Genomic DNA, 18,668 nt, shown 5'->3' with positions numbered 1-18,668 from the left:
GCAGCGATATAGGAAGATGCTGAAAGGCATCATCTCATACTGTGCAGGAGATGGCAATGATTCTACCAAAGACAACCACAGGGCTCTGTGGTCACCAAGAGTCAACAACGACTTGACGACACACTTTACCTCTATGATAAACTAAAGTTCACACCCTGTGCTTTGACTGCTAGATGTAAATATTTTCTACCTTTTATTTGCAATCAGCCTCTGTGTGCTTGATTTGTAGACCTGAAAGTATCCTAACCACTGTACTTTGAGAGAGGGTGGGGGTGGGGGGAGAGAGATTTACATACATGCATTTTATTTTAAAAATACGCTAGTAAATGTAGAGTCTTGGACTATGTGTCCAAATCTCAGGGATCTAGCTCATTAGAAAGTACCCTTACTCCCACCCCCACCCCCCTCCTCAGGGAAGCCTGAGATTCTTTGTAAAATGGATCTTTTGCTAACATTTGGGAATGTTAGCAGATAACATTCAGGAATATTATCAGGGACAATTTTCCTTTGTTCCATGAAAGAACTGAATTCTCAGATTCCTTAGCTGTTTCATCACATGGTTGTTTCTAGAGGCCATGTGTTAGGCATCCGATGTTTTTGCAGAAATAGAGGGAAAACAGGCTGTATGCAAAGAGCACACACATCAGTTTATAGTGGCCTAATCATTTGGGCTGCACTCCTAATTAGTTGGTGGGGGTGGTGGGGTGGGGAATGGTTAGCCAAAATCGTTTAGCCTGTACACAGTTGAAAATACTGAAGTGTGTGTTGACGGGGGAGGGAGGGATGGGAGACTTTTGTAGCCGTCCTACTTTGAAACGTGATTTTTTTTTTTTTAAGCCCTTTCTCCATAATTCCCGCTACCAAAGTTCCTTCTTGAGGGGGCCAGATGAGATATAATTTTAAACATGTTGTTTCACCCTGAGTTTTTGGGGAGGGAATTAGCGGAGGAGGAACTTAATGAAGAAACATTTCTTATCAGGCTATTGGCTGCATATTTCAATTGGCAATTGTACGGATATGGAAGTTTGTAATTTCCTCACACCGTCCGGATGAAGCAGGTACGATTAATTGAAGTTAATGGGACTGCTCATGAGCAGATTTACCATGCGATACAATTATTCTTACTATTATATATATGCAATATACCCCCTTTTAAAAAGTTATCAAAGCAGTTTACACAATACAATACAAATAATAATATAATGAAAAGATGGTTCCCTGTCCCCAAAGGGCTTACAGTCTTAAAAAGAAACACAAGGTAGACACCAGCAACAGCCATTGGAAGGATGCTGTGCTAGGGTTGAATAGGGCCAGTGGCAATCCTCCTGCTTAATATAAAGAAATAATCCCTTTTAAAGATGCTGCTTTATCATGCAAAACGCCCATCAGATTTAGGATATTCAAACATATATTCCCAAATAATCCTTACTGTGCTAGCTAAGCATATCCCATCTTTGATGACATTATTTTCAGGGACACAGCATTTGGCACTGTGGACATTACCTTCATCTATAACCCTACCCTCTTGGCCAACATTATCCTTACCGACCTTTGTGGTGGGGGCGGGGAGTGGAATGTAAGAAGTTCTTTTAGACTGGTTCTCTTTGTGTAGAAATCAAAATGCCCAGTTATTTCTGAAGTGTGTATGAGTCCATTCTCAGTGAACTGTTTGTCTATGTGGAGGACATAGACATGGACATATACAACCCCATACATTCTGCCTTCAGATTACCACAATTTATGAAACTTGTTTGTTAACATCTTAGATTTGGAGACATCAGCATGAACAGAACCAGGCTGAAAGATTAGTTTCTTGTATTTACTCAAGGTCTTTGTGAAGGCAGAGTTGACTTGTGATGCCATATATGATACCTGTGAAAATATTGTGCAAATTTACACATAAGTAGTCTTGTTGATTTTGAACTTTGGTGCTGGAGAAGACTTTTAAGGATACCATGGACAACCAGGAAAACAAGCAAATGGATCATAGAACAAGTCAATCCAGAACTCCTTTTTAATTTTTTAAAAAATTGTTTCATTTTCTATTTGGTTCCCCCTGCCCTTTTCATTCCTTTCATTCTCAGTCCAGTTCTCTCTCTCTCTCTCTCTCTCTCTCTCTCTCTCTCTCACACACACACACACACACACACACACACACACACCCCTCTGATATGATAATTGCTGCCAGGATCCTGCACACAAAATACTGGTGGTAGCCCAAAATTCCAGCTATGAAGGAGTGGTCTGATAAATGAAGAAACTAACAAACTAAATTAGAATAAAGGGGATAAATTCAATTTGCTTCTGGGACTTCTTTAACAACAACAACAACAAATATGTATATACTGCTTTCCAACAAAAGTTTCCAAAGCGGGTTACATAGAGAGATAATAAATAAATAAGATGGCTCCCTGTCCCCTAAAAGGCTCACAATCTAAAAAGAAACATAAGACAGATATCAGCAACAGTCACTGGAAGTACTGTGCTGGAGGTGGTTAGGGCCAGTTACTCTCCCTCTGCTAAATAAAGAGAATCACCATGTTAAAAGGTGCCTCTTTGCCTAGTTAGCAGGGGTCTTTAATGGAATTCTTTAAGGGAAATTGGATACTTTTAAAATATTTGAGTACATTCACTACTTCCTAATATCTAGCATTACCTAATTTTTAAATATCTAACATTACCTAATTTTTATTTTTTCTGTATCTATGTAAATACTTTTTTAAATGGGGAAAACATTGTTAAGAGTTCTGCAGAAGGTGTGCCAGCAACCAACCTCTGTTACTGTTTTGGCTCAAGTGGGGGAAATTCGTGTCAAATGGGTGCAGGCCCATGAACAGCAATAAAAATACTTTAAGAGCTGTGCAGGACAGGCAGCTGTGATGTAGACACACTGGGGAAAAATGGGTGGAGACATGACTTTGAAAACATAGAGTTGCTTTATTAAGGGGTAATAGTGGTACAGAAAATGAATAAGTGGTTGGTTAGGCACATTATCAAGTTGCTATACTAGGAAGGGGGATAGAGGTCTAAGAGTGAAAGAGAGAGATTAGGAAAGCTGTGTGACGTATCTATCTAGATCTCGCTGGTGGGAATCTTTCTGTTTGGGGAGCTCAAGCATAGAGCAGTCTCATGGGCATACCCAGGCAGTGTCTGATGGCAAGGTGCACATGGGTGTCTGGGCAAGTATGGCAGATGTGATGACAGCAGCAAAAACGTGATCCCAAAAGCAAAAGCATTATCCCATGTTTGAAGGGGATTCATATAGGCCAAAACATGTCCTGAGGCAAGGGGGAGACCGACAGATATTTTCCTGATGACTTCAGCAATTACTGCTCCTGATAAGGTGTGAATATTTATCTGTTTAATTCTCTAAGATGTACCCATGACTAATCCCATGTGTGGCAGCTCTCATGAGAGTATGCAAGGGATAGCAACGGGCACGGGCAGGAGGGAAGAAAATGGCAGCAGCGGACACGGCAGCTGGGCCAGCAGGGAAAAAGAAGGTGGTGGGCAGCAGAGAAAATGGCAGTCCGGGGAGAAAACAGTGGCCGGTGGGTGGTGGGCCAGTGTGGAAACAGCAGCGGCAAAGGATGGCCCACACTTGGTCTGGCCGAGCAGGCAGCGGAGAGGACGGCGCAACCTCCCGCCTGCCAGCCCAAAGGAAGACACTGGGGCCGCAGAAGAATGGCCGAGCAGGTGGTGGAGGGGGGCGGTGCAGCCTGCTTCTCCGGGCCCGCCTCCTGGCCAAATGGCAGGCCAGCGAGCGGGGGACGGGGGGTGGGGAGAAAGCAGGCAAACTAGAGGTGCAGAAGCTCTGCGCCCGGTTCAGCTAGTTATGATTAGGTTATGTCTGGGTGGTGCTTTCTTGTATGCTCCCTGACAGGATATTCAGAGAAGGAGACCACTAGAGCAATCACCTGCAGCTTTCCCAGACAGCAGGCATTACTGCAGGTTTACTGTGAGGCTTGACTGCAGGTTCAAATTTGTCAAAAAAGCAAGCAAGCAAAAAGTGGATTTTTTTTTACCCAGACATACATCAGGCTAGGCTCTAACGCACAATGAAAAACCTGAATTGTGTGTGAAGTGCTCCCCAATATCTCACACAGACTTCGGCATGAATCTGAAGTGCTCCTGATCATGACTGTTGCCTGGGCATCCAAGGGGTGGATCTGGGTTCAAGGGCCCTCCTAAGCTGCAAACCTGTAAAAGATTGTCTGTGCATGAATGAGAGAGTTGCTCCACCCCTTGGCATTAACTGTGCTTGGCTTTTGAGTTCTCTGCCATTGGTTCATTGATTGTCTTGTAGCTGAGTTCACCTGTTTTGATTTAGGTGTTGTCGTTCTTGCTTTGTGCTTTTGACGTAGTTGTTTTCTGAATTCTGGTAGGTTAATCTGTGTTGGCTTGATAATATACATGCATGAATAGCTTGATGACAAGGGATCTCTAAGCATATGTATTAGCTGACCAGAGTATACTGCTAGGCTCTGCCACTTTTGGGCTGATTTTTATCCTAGGGACCAGATTTTTGCCTTGTGAGAGTTGGCAGCCTAAGAGTTGGCCCTGCCTTGTTAGGCTTTGGGATGCTACAAACCTGGAAACCTTAGCTTGGGACTTCTGAAAGGGAATAGTGGGTATTATCATGCTTTTTAATGCAGCCTTTCTTCTTCTTCATTGCCTCAGCACACTGAATAGAAACCAATCTGTGTATAAAATGTACTATACTGATATGTTCCAGGCTTAATGTAGATTCCCTCTGTAAGGCAGAGGAATAAAGGCGTTCAGGAAACATAGGCTGTTAATTAAAGGTCCAAAGTGGAGTGCTCAGCTTGATTACCATAATAGGAAGCATTGTCTCTCTCTCTCCTTCTCTTTCTCTCTCTCTCTGGCAGCCATAGTGGGGAGATTTATTTTTGGCAATGAGAAATTTATCTCTTTTGCAGCTATTAAAAGCCAACTCTGGTATCAAAACAATCCTTTGAAATATGTGGCAAAAGTTAAGTGGTGCAACATGTTTTCTTCATGATGTTGAGCACATCTGGGAAAACTAATTGTGGGAGAAGTTGATGGAGCTTTTTGCCTTACTACTTTTATTTTACTGAGGAGTGAGTAAATACTGCTGTAGGTCATTTGTGGCTAAGCATGACAACAGTCTTGTTCTACAAGCTCTGAATGACTTATTGAGGTTTTTAAAAATCTGCCAGTAGACTTAAAAATGACACAATCATTAATGATGCCAATATATTGAATCCTGTCTCAAGAGTAGAACTTCCTTTTTGTTGAAGCAAGAGTCCTGCTCAGGCAAGGGAGCTCATAGTGGGGGTTGTTTTGTCCTGGTTCTCAAATGGAAGCCTAAACACCTTGAGGTCATTTACACAATCAAAAACTGTGTTCTACCTGCATTTGGGAGTTATGTGTGTTCCCAATTTTCGGAACCTGGGTAGGTTTTCCATGAAGCATAGAGCAGGGCAGAGGGATGCAGGGCCAGAATGTTGTTCCAGCCTCCATTAATCTCACAAATACAATACGTGACACGTGTGATCCTTTGAGGGATTCCCCCAAGAGATGGGTGTGTTAGGCACCTGTCTTTGTGCCTGCTGGGGCTAAACATAGCCCGGGGTAAGGGAGCACTCACTCCCTTAACCTCAGCTAACAGCCAGGGTAGACAGCGGGGCTAGGCAGTGCTGGCCTGCTGGGATTGGGCACAATCCCGGCAGTTCTCACATGCAGACTAACCCAGGCTGTGTGTCCCTAGCTCACGTTGGGCTGCACATGAGAACAGCTTCAATCACTTCTACCCAGGTTTTCCTCTTAAGTTGCTTCCACACAACTGAAAATTGAGAGCACACACAGCTCCCAAACCCCGGTAGAACACAGTTTTTGATTGTGTGAGAACTGTCTCTGAATGTGTAAGATGCAATATGACACTGATGTCCATGCAACCTGGTTAAATGGGCTATAGTAGTTGGAGATGGGGGGATATTTTTAGAGCAGGGAGATAATTGTGCTGCTGTTCTCCTCGCCTCAAATCTAAAATCTCCAAGGGGGTGTCCAGAGAGCAGCTTAGTTCAGACAGCATGCCAAAGCATGGCTTGTGCTAACTGTTGAATAGAAATCAAACTGTGGTTTGAGCTTCCAAATGTAGGACAAGTGAACCATGATTTAGGCATGCTTGTATACTTTCATTTTCCAGATGCACAGCCCTTCTGTCTCTAGGTGCAGTGACCTATTGAAATTGAGCAATGGTGTAACTCTGGTTTGTCAGTTCAGATGTCACGATATACCACACTTAGCAGCAGGGACGACGACAACAAAACTGCTTGTGAACTGTGGTTTCTGATTCTTGTGTGCTGGCTGATTGCAAACCATGGTTTGTCAATTCAGACTTCATGCCAAACCTTCTTAAGCTTCCTTAGCTATAGTTGGGAGGAGAATATCTGAATTGAGCTAATATTAGAAGGAAAGCTTTTGTGGTGGAAGCAAGCAAAGCCTTGCAAGATATTTCTGGAAAGTAATATCTAGCACTGTATGCAGGCAGTGAATTCAAATAAATGATTGTTAAAGGTATCCAATAATGTAAACATGTTATTGAAAGCTTATGCTTATTTTTTCCATAGCTTCCTTTTCGTGGTTGATATCTTCACTGAATGAGGATTAGGGGAAGTCCTTTTGAAATTTAGTAGACCTTTAGAGTAACTTAGTCAGGATGTCAGCCAGTGTATTTATGTTGGTAGTACAAATTAATACAAAGATTAACTTTCCAGCAACTGTAATTTATAGGAGTGAAAGCAAATATATAAAAACATATTAATTCTCTCTATAAAAAGATTGCAACTATGTGTCTAATAATTAACAAAGAGTAAACAGCTTTTTAAAAAACTTTGTCTCCCCTCTCATATTTCTACAGTTTCTGTTAATTCTATCATTTAATCTGTTTTCCAACATTTCTCCAGCCATTCTAGAGTTTTAGGAGTTTCTACTGAACATCATCATTATTGCTGCTTTTAATCAGTACTAATACTTTGTTCCATCACTGCTGTTTTGTCAACGTGTCCCAACAAAATATATATATAAGACTACAAGGGATGTCAGTAAGCCACCTAATGGTGCAGTGGGGAAATGACTTGATTAGCAAGCCAGAGGTTGTCAGTTTGAATCCCCACTGGTACCTATATCGGACAGCAGCAATATGGGACGATGCTAAAAGGCATAATCTCACACTGCGCGGGAGATGGCAATGGTAAGCCCCTCCTGTATTCTACCAAAGACAACCATAGGGCTCTGTGGATGGCAGGAGTTGACACAGCCTCGACGGCACACTTTACCTTTGCCTTTAAAAGGAATGTCATAATTTGTTACCAAGTTAATTGCATAAACAGTTCTTCTCAGAGTGGGTGTATTCTAGGGCAGGGAGAGGCAACCTTAACCCTCCAGCTGTTGTTGAACAACAAATCTGATCCTTCCCAACCACAAGTTATTGTGGCTCGGAATTATGGGAGTAGTATATTAACAACAGCTGGAGAACCAAGGTTGCCTACCCTAGGGCTTGAATAAAATAGGCTTTGGGGTTTGTCCAGCTCCAATGGTGATCTCAAGTATATTTTCTTTAAATGATATGGTATAAGATGCTATTATACATCACTTTGTAGTGATTCCCTTTAAGAATAATTCAAGGTGAAGCAGTTGGGCCTGAAGTAAATCTCTCTCTCCACAACTGTCTCCTTTTATTACTCTACTGCATGGAATCAGCTTGCCACAATCCTTTCTTAGGCGTAACCCTGTTTTGTACTTTCAGAAATGTTACTGAAAGCTTCTTGATTCTATAACTTCCTTTTTAGTATTCTTGAAACAACACAATCCTTATGTAATCTGACTGACCATATGACCCCCACAAAAAACTCTTTAAAGTGAGAGAGCATGCGACCTTGATGATTTTTTGTTAAAGTAAGGCTTCACAGAAGGCACGTATACATTACTTTGGCAGTGGGGTGGGGGTGGGGTTTGCCTTGCTGCTGTTACTCACTTTTAAAAACAATGTTGTGTTCTGCAGCTCAGGAGGTGTACAGGAGGAAGTATTTTTTCACGCCTGGCTTTTAGTTTGCATCTCCTCTGGAATGGAGATGTGCATTCACATTTCAGCCAAATTTACCCCCCAAGACCCTGTGAGCTATTAGGGTGCACTTTGCAAACAGTTCGGGTTTTTCATCGTGCGTTAGACTGTAGCCCGATTTGTATCCAGTGGAAAAAAAATCCATTATTTCCATCAGTTTTGGGGGGCAACTTTTAACTCGCAGTAAAGCCTTGCAGAAAAGCCTGCTGTCTAGGAAAGCTGCAGGGGAGCATGTATTCTTCCAGTCTTAGAAAGGGGGAAAAAGTAGCCCCCCCCTCCCCACTCATATCCCAACAATGTAAGATCAACAAACTGCAAGAGAAGGAAAGATAGATTATGGTGCTTGTCTCTACTTAAGTCGCAAATGATAGTCAGTAGTTTGCCTGTGACACTTGCACAAGCTCTCTGTGCAGGTGTATACAGTGACTGTGAGAGGAGAACAGTGGGAGTGCTCCAGCTAGGGTTGCCAACTGTCCTGCACCAGGCTTGGACTAGCCCACAGGGCAACAGGGCATATTCCCGGTGTGCCCCATCCGCAGGGCACCCCTGAACCCCACTGTACTCTGCGGCAGTGAATACTCTCACCCTTAAGCACCCATTCTGCTCAAAACCCAGCGCCCTCCCCACATACATTCCACCGCCCTCTCAGTACCCCCAGTCTGGCCCTGCCCTGCACTGTGTGGGATGTCCTGACTTTCAGTGGGGAAATGCTTGTCCCATTCAGGACGCAAATTCTCCTGCGTTTTGAGCTTAAAACTTGTTTGTTTGTTTTTTAAACCAAACCTTTTAAAGCCGTACCTAACAAAAGAACGGGTGGCGAGAGCCAGGGGTGTAGCTATAATTGAGCGAAAGGGTTCATAGAACATGGGCCCCCAGCTCCTGAGGGCCCTCCAGCTCCACTCCTCCCTATTTTCTTCATTATCTCCCTCACTCTGGGGGGCCGCCAGAGAGAAAGATGAACACGGGCCCCCTCTCCCCTAGCTACGCCCCTGGCGAGAGCTCTTCTGGCACCTCCCAAACTCTGGGAATGGGTGCTCTGAGGCAGAGCTGGCTGGGGCGGGTGTGCTGACAGGCAGCTAAAAGAATGAAGAAAAGCACTCTCAAGCACTCACGTTGCTCAAGCACTCACTGCACCACTGACTGCATGAGCTGGAGGAGGGAGTTGACGAGAGGGCGGGTAAAAGACTCCCTTTCTCAGCCCTGCGTTCCTCCAAATGAGACAGACAGGCGATTTCAGGCTTCTGCACACACACACACACACACACACACACAAAATTCTACGTGCACAAATTCTACTTTGAGGGATGATTTATGGACAGTGTGCAACAAAGTGTGTCATTCTTGGAAAATATAAATTCACAGGTAGCTTAATATGGGAAATACAACTCAAAACATTTGTCTTAAAGCATTCTTTTGTTAGGATATGGATGATACACTGCTTTCTCAAAAGATGCGTTAGAGTTTTAGTACGATAATTTTGCTGACTGAGGTTTTTCTGGGTTTTTAAAAGGTTTTTATATTATGGGCCATGATAGATCAGTTAACAAATTCCATGGAGAGTCTTTTCAGATGGTGGTATATTCCATCTTTTTAGCTGATTCCTGGGGGGCAATGTTGCTGCAGATTTCGATGATATAAAATCCCTTATGGGTTGGGGTTTTTTGGCCATGGTTAACTGTCCAATGAATGAAAAAAGAGTATTTTAAAATACTGTTTTTCTCTGACATGAATTTGCAGTGCAGAATTTTGTACAAGGAGGAAAAGGTGTGGACAACTATAGCACAGTCTATAGCGGAACATTTTCTGTGTAAGTGGAGAAGTATGGGAGGGTTGGCTCCCAAGGGTACAGCCTGCATGACCCCTTGGTCATTATGTGACTTCTGCACATAAGGGCACCCCCAGGCCAGGCCATAATATCAACCCTTCGCCCTATGTATGTATGTATTTATTTACCTGCTGTTCTTGAGAAACAGTGCTCTTACTTAACCTTTGAAGAAAGGAACTTTCTCTCTTTCACCCCTATTTAGTGTGTTTCCTCCCCCCCCCACACCCCCCGTCCTTCCAAATGATTGTTGCTTTTGATACAGTATTACAAAGCACTAGGAAACCGTCTTCACCACTGAATTTGCAACATTGTTTAACTCTCTCCTCCAAGTTCAGGAAGATACAATTTAAAAGGCCAAATGTCAAGTCTCAGAAGCTTAAAGTGTGGCTGATTCAAAACCTTTTGAACTATCTGGCTGAAAATACTATGGTATAATGACCTAACAAGGGTCTACCATTTTTCTAGTTTTCATCCCATTTTGGCAAAAAATAAACTGGCTGTGTGAGTTTTTTAGTGATTTCCCATTCTAACCTATGACTGAAGCATCGGGAAAGGAGATGAGGAAGATGGCCAATTGTAGCAAACTCTGTGTCCTCTTTCCGCAGGTTACAGCACCTAATGATCCATCTCAGCCTCCTCTACTCCCTTACTGTTTTACCCCCAAATCATTTACAGTATTCACACTGATAGTACTTATCCCACCCTGCCTCAGGAATCAAAACAGCAGCAATTTAAGATTTTAAAAAATGAGAGTGTAAAATTTTTGGTCCCAGCAGCACAATTACATGTTTACTCAGAAGTAAAACCCATGCACTTCAGTTCCCAGGAAAACATCCCCCGGAAAGTGAGTATAAGATTGCAGCCAAGTAATTAGAGGGGGATATTCAGGCAGGAGGAGGTGGTAAGCGAAACAACTGAGTGGGATTTTCAGGAAGTAACTTATTAAGAAATCAGAAATGAAGTCCAGAGAAGAAGGAGGCATTTGATTGATTTCAATCTAAGCTCCACAATAATTTTGAGGGAAGTATGTGGGGTGGGGATGCTGCAGAAAGTCAGTAAACCAAAAGTGCAGTAACTGGAAATGTGTTCTTGCACAACAAAAGAAGTTGTACTAGTAAGAACTAATTTGCTTACCTTTCTTTCACTATCTCTATAACTGTACCAAATTTGGTTCAAATGGGTTAGACAGTCCTCACTGTGTACTTGCGCCTCATCATAAACCACACCATTAGGGCATCCCTATGTGTTCCTGTAGCTGTAGCAAATTTGGTTCAAATTGGTGAGGCAGTTCACAAGTTAACCCACTTGTGCCTCAAAAGTTTACACGTCTGCCATCTTGAATTGGGGTGGATGACATCATCACAAACTACGCCATGTCCCTATGTGTCCCTACAAATGTACCTGATTTGGTTCATATTGGTCCAGTCATTTCAAAGTTGATAGGGACACACACACACACACACACACACACACACACACACGGAGACATTGAATGCCAGGTGATCTCATAAGCCTACTGGGTAGAAGGCTAAAAATATGTGTACACAATTAAGCACCTTAGGGAATGGTGAATGTGGGACTGAGAGGGAGGGACTATAACCTGCAATGTGTGCCTTGGTGCAGACAGAAAATAGAGTGCTGAAGAAGTGTAAGAACTGCTAGGTGCAGATGCCCATGAATAACTCTGCAAGCAGTTATGAATAAATTGTGCAAGCCCAGGGGCGTAGCTATGGGAGAAGGGCCCCATGTACCCCTCTCTCCCTGGGGGCTCCTCGGAGTGAGGCAGATAATGAAGAAAATAAGGAGGGACGGAACTGGGGGCCCTCAGGAGCTGGGGGCCCTGGGTTCTTTGAACCCATCTGCTCAGTTATAGCTACACCCCTGTGCAAGCTCATTGACACTTCTGCAAACAAACAGCCTGGAAATCCACCTGGAAATCCCTTAAGCATGTCACATTGTTTTTGCTTGTCTCATCTTTTCAATAAGAAAAGGTGTAAGCTATCTTAATAAATATATTCTATTTATAGTTCTGCCACACTCCTTCCTTACCCGTAGCCCCATACAGTTTAGTTCCATTTCTTTCTTTCAGTATCTCCTGTTGTTGTGGACAGTAAGCAATAAATCATTCAGCAATACCAATATGTACGCGCACACACACACTTTCTTTACTTTCCAGATTTAGGGAAATATATCTCTTGTTAAGACGACCATCAATACTAAGGGCTGGGTTGAATGAGACTTTTCTAGTCTATGTTATTAAAAGGGGATGTGCCAAGAGAGCACCATCATGTCATCTTTTGTGGACATCCTGATGCCCTCTTGGTGTGTTCTTTTATCCATTCTACATGTAACCCAAACACTAGTGGTTCACATGTGAGCTGCTATTGGAACAAACTGTCCAGGTGTCAGGACAAGGAGAGTGTCAGGACACCTGTGAAAGACATCACAGTGACTGCACACTCTGCACATCCCCCTTTTAATTGGGTGGGTTGGAAGAGCATGACCGAATGAGCCACCAAGGACAAAGAGGGAAACGTCTGTCCCTTTATTCATTTTGGAATTTGTTCTTCATTTGTTGTTTGAAATACTTGCTATGTGTTTGTATTTGTGTGTGTCAGACATGTGGCTGTGCGGTGGTGGGGGGAGTGTGCTGGTATGGGCTGCTGCAAGACCAAAGTAAAATGCGTGCATGGGGTCTAAGTTACAAGTTAGCACAATATGTGAGATTGCAGAATGTGTTGAGGCTTATGTGGTATGCAGGGGCTTAGCAAGGTTGGAGTGGGCCCAGAGACGAGATTTTTAAATGCCGCCCCCCAAAAAAAATCCAAGGCCTCCGCACACCTCAGGCCCCCAAGGATTTAAGTCTGATATTTCAAAATAAGGATGCTGCCTGGAAATACATTTCACTGAATACACACACACACACACACACACACACACACACACACACACACACACTCTTCACAATATATAGTGATATACATTGAGGACTATATATTTGTTCAACTTTTAATGCCTAGAACACACTAGAAACACTAATTATTAAAAGGGGCCCCTTCCTGCAGATCAGCAAAGGAGACTTTCAACCATGCAGGGTGAGCCTGTGTATGTTTTCTCAGAATTCTGAACAAATTCAGTAAAGTTTGTTTCCAGGAGGTTTTTCCACACGGGGCTTTTAAAGCCCTTTAACACACATCTCCTCTGGAATGGAGGTGCTGCATTCACATGTTAGTCAGATTTACCCTGAAGTCCCTGAGAGTTATTGGGGAGCAGTTCACACGCAAGAAAAATAAAATAAAACTAGCTGACCCCGCACAGAGCGTCTGTGCAATTGTGCACTGAGCCCGTGGCATCCCCCGCCCTGCCGCCCGCCCGCTCTCACGATCCATCTTTTTGCAGACCCCACCTGCTATTCTTTTATATATATATAGATTTCTCTCCTCTACAATCAAGAACATCTTCTGGCCAGTAACAGTTGCATTCAAACTGACCTTAACCATCACAGGCTCCTCTTCCTTATCTGAATAGGGAATCTCCACTGCCCAATCACCACAGTGCCACAGGCTCCTCTTCCCTATCTGCATATGGAATCCCCACTGCCCAATCACCATGGTACTTCTGCTCTCACAGGCTCCTTCTCCCTATCTGCATATGGAATCCCCACTGCCCAATCAGGTGCTTCTGCTTGCAAACTGTGCCAGCCAATCGCCTCCTTTCTACTACATCCCCACGCATGGCCCGTCTTAGCGAATTAATAATATAGATAATATAGATAGATAGATAAAAGCACAACACATGCTTCACAGTTCTCACTCAGACCTTCTGGGTTGCAAAACAACTTGAACATAAGTGCATTTATAAATGAATGAATGAATGAAAAAAAATGAATAAATAAATATTTGTTCCAGAAGTTTTTGTAATTTTCTGCCATGAAACAAGCCACTTATAGGACTTTTTAGATAGTTTATTTTTTAAGCCAGCAAATTTTCCAAGTGGTTTTAAATTAAATATTCAGAGACTTCTCAGTCCCCTCCCCCATATCAAAGCCCTACGGCAAGCAGATCCCTATATATCCGGTGTTGGGGGAGGTAACCACAAAAAGGAGTTCACATTCTACCTGGCAAATTCTGGGCGGCAGAGGGTCTGCTGCAAAGAACTGTGGTGGCCACTCTGCCTGCCTGCCTCCTTCCTTGCTTGCTTGCTTGGGGCCTGCCAGCCTACTCGAGTCCAGGCTTCAGCGAGGCCTACACAGAAGCCTCTCTGGAAGCTCTGCCCACCCGCTGATCAGCTGAGAGGCAGGGAGAAAAGGAGCTTGGAGCAGCTTGCCTACTGCTTAGATTGCTGGCCAGAAGGACAAGCAGGAGAGAAGGCAAATGGGGCAAGTGGCTGAGGGGCCTTGGGGCTGGGCAGGGGGCAATGGGGAGTCATGTGAGGTGTCTCTGGGGGGGGGCCCAGGCAGTGGGGCCCCCAGACAACTGTCTCCACTTGCCTAATGGTAGTTCTGCCCATGGTGGTGTGGAAGTAAAAGCAGGTACATTATATAATTTTTTTTGCTGCATTAATTAACTTCCTTTAAAGGAAGTTGTTGTTTTTAACTGCCTTTGGGGGGAAACCCATTGGTAAAGATAGTGGTTAAGTCTATTAAATAGCCTCTTCAACCAAAGTTAGCAATCCCCTGCTAACTGAGCAAAGAGGCACCTTTTAAAAGTGGTGATTCTCTTTATTGAGCAGGGGGAGAGCAACTGGCCCTATCCATCTCCGGCACAGCATCTCTCCAGTGGCAGTTGCTGGTGTCTATCTTCTGTTTCTTTTTTAGATTGTGAGCCCTTTGGGGACAGGGAGCCCTTTTAAGTTATCTATTTATATCTATGTAAACTGCTTTGTGGACTTTTTGTTGAAAAACAGTGTATAAATATTTGACGTATTTGTAAGTAGTTTCTTTTAAAGGTAGGTACCTTAACTCACCATTTCAGTGCATTTTGTGAATGATTTCAGAGCCTTAAATCTACTATGGAATGAGAGAGACCATCTAGTTTGACCTTAACACTACTGTACTTTTCCAAGTGGAGCTGGCCAATAAATGTGAAACTCCTGAAAAAGTGCTAAATTGACCCTTGTGGACAAAGAAAGAGTGATTTGCTGTGTAAGACCTGCTATCTGCCTGACCTTTATCACTATTTCCCCTCTTCTTGATCCATTGGCATTCACCACTTTTTCATTAGTGACATCTCAGCTCCCTTTAAAATACAGCTCACAGTTCCAGGTTTTCTTCCTCCCCTATATTTGCATATCTCAGGAAATAAACTAGACTGGGAAGGAAAACAAGGATCACATAAGGCTGCTTTGCTGCCGTGCCCCTTTTAAAGTGTCAGCTAAGGCAGTTTGCTAGCTGTGCCTGGTGGTAGGCTGGCCTTCAGTGGAGTGGGATGGATTTCCTATCTATAGGAAACATGTGTTCTTGATTTATTATAATTGGGTTATGTAAAGAATCATTGTGCTCTGCCAAGGCAGTTGAAGCATTCCTTTGGCTGCCTGAATTAATGTTAGATATGAATGTCTCACTAGATGTTCTGTGCCTAATGGCTTCTTCTCAAACCCTCCCCAGGCTTCTGGAAGACCAGTATTGCTGCTTTCTTACAAACAGAAATTTCCTCATCTTGTTCATTGTTTTAGGAAAAACAGTTGACATAAATTCCATATTTCCTTGCATTCCCCTGTCAGAGTTAACACCCAGAATTTCAATGTAGTGCAAAAGAGTCCCCTAGTGGTTTTCATGGCTGAATGGGGATTTTGAACTCTTGGGTCTCCCCAGTCCAAATCCAGTGCTCTAACCATAACACCCCACCCCACGTCTTGCTATGCTGTCTCATTGTGGTGGGGGAGGGGTGTTCCTGGGAGGGATGAGTGAAGTATGCCAGGAGGTATACTCTCAGTAGGGTCACCCAAAGTGTGAAGGTCATCCCAGCTGCCCAGCTAAAGCAAGCAGGCACCTATATTGGGCAGCAGTGATATAAGAAGGTGCTGGAGGTGGATGATTAGTGACGACAAAGGCATCATTTCATACTGCGTGGGAGAAGGCAATGGTAAACCACTCCTGTATTTTACCAAGAAAACCACATGGCTAGACAAAATGGAATGATTGTTGATGTAGTGCCAAATGATGGGCGCCTCAGGTCGAATAGTACTCAACATGCTACTAAGGAAGAGCTGAGGATCTCTCAGAGTACCAATGGTGTTTATGATGTGGTTAGACTAAAGCCTTTTGGGTGTCTAGCAGCTGATGTTGCCATGTGGCAAAAGAAAATCCAAAGTTGCAAAGACAGAATTACAATGGGAACGTGGAATGTAAGAAGCATGTCTATGGGAACGTTCGGCACAGTGAAAGATGAAATGAATCGACTACAGTTTGACATCTTGGGCATCAGTAAATTAAAATGGACAGGAATGGACACTTTCAGTCAGAAGACGATACAGTTTGCTAGTCAGGACACCAAAACCAAAGGAGGAACAGTGTTGTTTTCATGGTCAGGAAGGATATAGCAATGACAGTACTTGGGTACAATGCAGTCAGTGACCCACTAATATCAATTAGATTTCATGGACAACCCTTTAACATGACAACCCTTTAACATGTCTATGCCCCAAAGACTGATGCAGAAGAAGAGGAAGTTGATGAGTTTTGTGCTCAAGTTCAGTGTGAAATTGACAGAACATGCAAGCAAGATGTGCTGGTGGAGGTTGGAGACTGGAATGCCAAAGTTGGAAAAGGTAAGGAAGAAAACACAGTCTGCCTATATGGCCTAGGAAACAGAAATGAAGCAGGAGAATGACTTATTTATTTATTTATTTATTTGATTTATATATTATTATATAAGTATAATAATATATACTTATTAGTTTCTGCCTAGCCAATGATCTCTTCATTGCTAACACATTCTTCAAACAACCAAAGCAGCACTTATACACATGGACATCACCAGATGGAGTACACAGAAATCAAACTGATTACATTATTGGTGCAAGGAGGTGTAAGAGCTCAGTTATAACAGCAAAGACATGGCCGGGGCTGATTATGGAACAGATCACGAACTGCTCATGTGCAAGTTCCAAGTCAAGCTAAAACGAAAAAACAAAGCTATCCAGCTCCCATGATATGATCTTGAGAATGTACCGACCATTTTCACGGAGAACATCAGGAACCACTTTGAAGTTCTGAACCTCATTGATAGGGAACCAGAAGAAATGTGACATGAAATCAAAGAACTTGTTAAGGACAAATGTGAAAAGAGACTGCCAAAGACCAAGAAACAGAAGAAAGCAAAATGGATGTCAGAACAGATGGTGGAAATTGCCAAGAAAAGGAGAGAAGCTGAAGTCAAGAAAGTTAAAGACCTCAGGAAGGAACTTAATAGGGAATTTTAGAAAGCTGAAATATAGAAAGCTGAGACAAGGAGCAGTACTACAATGACATCTGTAAAGACCCTGAGGATGGAAATAGACACAGAAAAACAAGGAAAGTTTTCCAAAAGATCTCTGAACTCAGAGGGAGGTTCCAACCTCGAATTGGTATGCTAAGGGATGCCAAAGGACAGATAGTAACTGATTAAGAGAAGATCAAACAGAAATGGAAGGAGTATACTGAAAATCTGTACAGCAGGGACGTCAACATCCAATATACTCTAGAAGATATTCCCTACTTGCAAGAACCCCTAGTATGGGAAGATGATGTTAGATCAGCACTCCACTCATTACCAAGTTGGAAGGTTACAGGAATTGATGGAACAGCTACAGAAATATGGCATGCAACAGAAGAAGAATCAGTCAAGGCTCTAACCAAACTATGCTAGCAAATTTGGAGAATGACATAGTGGCCAACAGATTGGAAGAGGTCAGTCTACATACCCATACCAAAGAAAGGAGACGTAACAGATTGTGCAAACCACCGCACAAGATCCTTAATTTCAATGCTAGCAAAATAATGTTCAGGATCACCCAATGTAGATTAGAGCCCTATGTGGAAAGGGAAATGCCGGATGTTCAAGCTGGTTTCAGAAAAGGCCGAGGAACAAGAGACATCATTGCCGATGCACGCTGGATAGTTGAGAAAGCCAAAGAATACCAGAAAGAAGTCAATATGTGCTTTTTTGACTACAGAAAAGCCTTTGATTGCGTCGACCATGTAAAGTTGTGGAATATCCTTAGGAAAATGGGCATTCCAGAACATCTCATTGTTCTCATGAAAAACCTATACACAGGATGGGAAGCCACAGTCCCCTGTTTTGTATGCACTAGGCCCAGGTAGAATCCCTGGCATCTCCAGGTAGAGTTCAGAAAGACCCTGGAGAACTTCTGACAGTCAGTGTAAATAGACAGTTCTGAGCTGGATGTACCAATAGTATGACTTGGTATAAGGTAGCTTCATACATTTATTCATAAGGTGTTATGTGTCCACTGTGGCTTGCTGGGTGAAATATCTACCCTTGAAAAGAGTCTCAGCTTAGCAAAAAGGAATTTGGGGTCCCTTCTTGATATCACCATTGTATTTAAAATGTCCAAGTGATTTGAGGGTGTTTTTTTTTTTTTAATTACCTTCAGGATCCCCTACCCCCACCCCTCTGTGTTAGCTGGCAAGCTACAATTCCTGTCCCCCTTTTATTGAAGGGAGGTAAAAGGGCTAGAGCAATAGCCTAGAGAGGGGCTTTTGCAATTCTTATATTCTGTCAGCCTTTCCTGTTT

At 43.1% G+C, this 18,668-nt stretch overlaps 1 protein-coding gene across 15 annotated transcripts in view; it reads left to right on the top strand.

The window, feature by feature from the left end:
• SORBS1 (sorbin and SH3 domain containing 1) overlaps nt 1-18,668 on the top strand; it is a 304,285-nt gene that overhangs the window by 53,753 nt on the left and 231,864 nt on the right. The window lies entirely within an intron of this gene.

The sequence above is a fragment of the Hemicordylus capensis genome, chromosome 3, assembly GCF_027244095.1.
Source record: "Hemicordylus capensis ecotype Gifberg chromosome 3, rHemCap1.1.pri, whole genome shotgun sequence".
NCBI classification, from domain to species: Eukaryota; Metazoa; Chordata; class Lepidosauria; order Squamata; family Cordylidae; genus Hemicordylus; species Hemicordylus capensis.
The sequence above is the reverse complement of the archived record's forward strand: the minus strand, read 5'-3'. Positions and strand labels throughout refer to the sequence as shown.